A 5,577-nucleotide genomic window follows, 5' to 3' on the forward strand; every position below is an offset into this window, starting at 1 on the left:
CCGCTCGCACGTCACCCACGTCGGCGCCGCGCGGGGAGGGGCGGGGCGGGGTGACGTCACATCCAGCCGCTTCCCCGCCGCTCGGAGCCGCGCCTGCTGCTCTTCTTAAAGGGGCCGCGACATGGAACGGGACCGAGCCTCCCTGCCTAGGGTGGCGCTCGCTCAGCCGCGTCTCTGCCCCTGCCAGGGCGCTGCCACGGTCATGGGCAGCAGGCAGCAGGGTCACGTGGCACACTGGGCGCCATGGCGATGGGTGGTGAGGTGGTACACTGGGTGCTGCAGTGAAGGATGGGTGACGTGGCACACGGGGCACCCCAGTGAAGGATGGGTCACGTGGCACACTAGATGCGACAGTGAAGGATGGGTCACGTGGCACACTGGGTGGCATGGTGAAGGATGGGTCACGTGGCACACTGCATGGCATGGTGAAGGATGGGTCACGTGGCACACTGCGTGGCATGGTGAAGGATCGGTCACGTGGCACACTGCGTGGCATGGTGAAGGATGGGTGACGTGGCACACTAGATGTGACAGTGAAGGATGGGTCACGTGGCACACTGCGTGGCATGGTGAAGGATGGGTCACGTGGCACACTGCGTGGCATGGTGAAGGATCTGTCACATGGCACACTGCGTGGCATGGTGAAGGATGGGTCACGTGGCACCCTGCGTGGCATGGTGAAGGATGGGTCACGTGGCACCCTGGTGAAGCATGGGTCACTTGGCAGACTGGGTGCCGCAGTGAAGGACCGGCAGCTTGGCACAGCTTGACGGTGAAGGATGGGTGATGTGGCCACGCAGTGTGCCAGATGCCACGCTAAGAGGCAGTGATGTGGTGTCCTGGCATACCGAAAGCCATGGCCAACGATGGTGATATCACCAGGTGGTGTGCAGATGTAATCAGTGCTGAATTTGTGCCACAGCTGAGCCTCGGCACCTCAAGGCTTGATCATTCATAGCCCTGGCACCTCTTTCATTACAAATTAAGCACTGGATGTAATCCTTACCCCAAAATTGTGTGGGGCTCTATTAGAGGTCCTGTTCTGGAGTCTTAATCTGCATGGTAGAGTAAATACTACAGAAGTTCTAATAGCCTGATCCAAAGTTCATTAAAATCAATAGAAAGGGGCTTAAGGGGCTTTAAATCAGTTCCTAAGTCACACTAATGACTAGAAGAGACTTTTGTGGATACTTCAATTTAGTGGATGCCACAATTAAAAAAAAAAAGGTGTCTGACTCGCGCAATGCACTTTCTTCATTTGACAAGCGTAGTATTGATTATGCATTATGTTGGTACATGGTGTAAGAGTAAATGTTCTGTAACATTTTGTAAAAGTAATAAGTTCTCTAAAGCCTGTTGTGTTTTATTGTCAAGTAAAATAAATAATACGAATATTTTTCTTGTCTATATACATGCTTAATACTGTGTTTAAAGATCTCTTATTTTTACCCCCTGACTTACTCAGTTGGGGACAGAAATGTAAGTTCCTAGAGGCCTCAAGATTAAGTGACTGCTGAGTTTTTAGGATCTACATTTGGACTAAGGTGCTAATTAGCAGTTAGGCACCTAAATCCCTTTGTGGCTCTAGCCTTCAGTCTCTAAGGTCAATGCAGTCCTGGATCTATCTGGTGAGATGGCTAAAATTTGTCAGTTTATTGCCAGTTGTGCTGATTTCTATGATTTTTTTTTGTCCACTACACTGAGAATCTCCAAACTCATTTCAGCTAACAGTCACACAAGAATCACCATTCAGATGGATTGATCAGTGGGGTCAGGAGTTGAACTGGTAATTTAGGGTCTCATGTTGTGAGGTGCTGAGGATGTAATTTTCACTGTCACTTTTCAGATCAACCTCAAATTGGCACTGACTTTTTATTGTGCGATAACCTGTCCTGTACAATGGACTAATGATGGAATATTGCAGGCTGCTGCATATGTTTGTTGAGAAATCAGAATCCTCTTAGGATAAATCCGGAGATGATTCTGTGTATTGTGTATCAGCTCTGCTTAGCAAAGTTAAAGCTGGAAGATCAAAACAAGACAGCAAAAGATTTCTGGGTGTTATACTAACAACTGTGATTTTACATATCTTCATTTGCAAACACCATTCATCCCAAAAGAGACCAGTGTGTTTTGTCAGCTATATACAAGAATCACCTCATCCACCAATGAAATGCAGCTATTTCTGAGGTGGAACATGGCAGCTTTATAGCAGAACATAGTGACACTAAACAGAAGTTTACAGCAGGAAGTGAAGGAAATATACCATACACTGCTGAAATTGCAAGGGGAATTTAGAGGGGTAGAATGGAATTACCTCCCAGTTGGAATTCAGTCAGAATACCAGGATAACACCACAGCAGTTGCTTAAAGTGACCAGAAATGGTCAAGACCTAGGATTTCTCTCTCATGTGGGGGGTGGATATTATGTGTAGTTGTCACCGGGGTGGAGCTGGAGGAGTTTGGCTCAGCACAGCCCCGTAGCTTGGACATTGACACCGGGGGAGGAAGGGGGCCACAGACTGCATGACAAGGAGCAGTTATGTTCATATTCAGAAGTTCACATACTTAGTGAAAAATCCAGTCTCAGAAGCCTTTTTAAACGTTATTAAATAAGAAAAAATAAAATACATATTTATGATTGTTCAATATAACAAATATTCAAGCATTCAAAAAATTCAAAGATTCAGAAATATAAAAAGTATAGCTCTTCATATGCAAGTGCTTGTGTAACATAAAGACTGTTCAGGAAATTAAAGCTGAAGTCTTCTTGGATAATGACGTCGGAATTCCTCCACAAAGACATCCACATTCCGTTTTGAAGTCAAATCACTTTCATATGACAGGTTTCAGAGTAACAGCCGTGTTAGTCTGTATTCGCAAAAAGAAAAGGAGGACTTGTGGCACCTTAGAGACTAACCAATTTATTTGAGCATAAGCTTTCGTGAGCTACAGCTCACTTCATCGGATGCAACCGATGCTCACGAAAGCTTATGCTCAAATAAATTGGTTAGTCTCTAAGGTGCCACAAGTCCTCCTTTTCTTTTTTCATATGACAGGAGAATTAGGTTTCTCTCTCCTTCATGGATTATGCTCATCCTCTGGTTTGATAAAATTCTTTTCAAATGAGAAAAGGAATTTTCACAAGCTGCAATTGTTTCTCCAAATAAGACCACTATAGACATTTCAAAAATACATGGGAAAGCCTCCTTGACAGCACCAAGAACTTCTTCAAATTCTTTGCAATTTCTCTTATCTATCAGTGATTTAAATCCAGCCATTTCAATTTGAACTTTCTCAATATCTAATCCAAGCAAGTCAATCAAAGCATGCATTGATTCCAATTTCAAGAGGTCTGGAGAGCTGGTGGAATAGATTGCTGACAAGCTTTTGTATAACTTGGAGTTCTTTGCAGAAAACCTTTGCAATTCACCAGTGGTTTCTGCAATCAATTCATGTAAGTCTGGGACCACTGATGCTCATTTACACATTGAAATCCTAGTAAGTTGTCAGTGACTATGGAATCTTGACATTTTGGGGGCAATACCTTGGCTGTTTTGGTGGCACATCTTAATATTGATGCTTCATCCCATGCATTTCTCAAAACCAAGTGCTCAGATGAAATCTGAGAAAAATCTTCAAACATCTTTCTTCCATTGAAGTTCTTCACAGGCAACAGTTAACTGTTCAACTCTTTTAGCAAGATGCATTAGTTCCTTTTGAAGGTGATTGTTCATAGGAGCAAAAACTTTCAAAATCATTCTCTTAACCTCAGCTAAGGACAAGAATTTGGATGATTCTGTAACTTCCAACAGCCGTCTTGCTTCAATGGACAGGTCACCATATCATATAATCATAGAAGATTAGGGTTGGAAGAGACCTCAGGAGGTCATCTAGTCCAACCCCCTGCTCAAAGCAGGACCAACCCCAACTGTCAAGCTGGGCCTTAAAAACCTCTAAGGATGGAGATTCCACCACCTCTCTAGGTAACCCATTCCAGTGCTTCACCACCCTCCTAGTGAAAAAGTTTTTCCTAATATCCATTCACATAGTTTGACAGAATACTCTGAATCTCTTCCAAATTACTGAGGATGAATTCCAAGGTTTTTAGGTGACCAGTCTATCTTGTTTCTACAGTGTGAGTATTTCCAGGTGCTGGTCTTTGTACAGCACATCACTTCATGCCTGTGAAAAAAATTGTATAGAATCTTACAATTTGAAAACATATCTGCCACTGCTGAGTTTGTCTCACACATTTCCCACACCCCTGAGTGACACTGTTATACCGATATAGGTCTGTAGTATAGGCCTGGCCTCAGACTAAGAAACGTGGTGGGGAAAATGGAACACATACTATAGAAGGTGCAAAGAAATTTCCAGGAGGTAGTGCCCCCTCATGCCCCCTCATGCCCCCCTAGTGCCTGGTCACCTGTAGGGAAGGGGTTTGAGTTTAGGCCAGTTGTTGGGTCACATGAACAGGCATCGCAAGATGACAGCTTGTGTGTATGTGTGTGCTTCCTAAAAGAGGGAATCTGCTGCATTAAAGATGGCAACCAGGGGCTATGACAGACTTAAAGGAGGTTGCTCCAGAGCAGACTTGGGCACCAGGGTAAAGAAGAGAAAGACCTCCAGGGGACCCAGAGTCAGGGAGGGCTGTGGAAGAAGCTCTCCATGTCAGCCCTAGGGAAAAGCCTAGAAGCCCAGGAACGACATAGTGAACCTGCTGGGCCTTTAGAAAAAGGCTGGGAATTTCTAGTTTTTAGGTTAATAAACCAGACTTTAAAAGAGGAGAATAACACCAAGGCGCCTGTTGTGGGGGTTTTGTTTGCCTGTAGAAGGAGGGAAAGCGAGGTAGCAGGTGTTTTGTAACTGCATTCTGGGCAATAACATGAAAGGGCTCCAGGCTTGTTAAACTAAACTGGCTCTTTATTAAGAGAACCATTTGCAAAGCTGCTGCAACTGCAGCGAACATTCTAGCCATGTGCTCACAGACTGACATCCTGGTGCCTCCTCCAAACTGTTGACCTCAGGAGGTCATCTAGTCCAACCCCCTGCTCAAAGCAGAACCAATCCCCAACTAAATCATCCCAGCCAGGGCTTTGTCAAGCCTGACCTTAAAAACTTCTAAGGAAGAAGATTCCACCACCTCCCTAGGTAACGCATTCCAGTGCTTCACCACCCTCCTAGTGAAAAAGTTTTACCTAATATCCAACTTAAACCTCCCCCACTGCAACTTGAGACCATTACTCCTTGTTCTGTCATCTGCTACCCCTGAGAACAGTCTAGAGCCATCCTCTTTGGAACCCCCTTTCAGGTAGTTGAAAGAAGCCATCAAATCCACCCTCATTCTTCTCTTCCGCAGGCTAAACAATCCCAGTTCCCTCAGCCTCTCCTCATAAGTCATGTGTTCCAGTCCCCTAATCATTTTTGTTGCCTTCCGCTGCACTCTTTCCAATTTTTCCACATCCTTCTTGTAGCGTGGGGCCCAAAACTGGACACAGTACTCCAGATGAGGCCTCATCAATGTCAAATAGAGGGGAACGATCAAGTCCCTCGATCTGCTGGCAATGCCCCTAC

The sequence above is a fragment of the Lepidochelys olivacea genome (assembly GCF_965140295.1).
Source record: "Lepidochelys olivacea isolate rLepOli2 genome assembly, chromosome: 19".
Taxonomy (NCBI): Eukaryota; Metazoa; Chordata; order Testudines; family Cheloniidae; genus Lepidochelys; species Lepidochelys olivacea.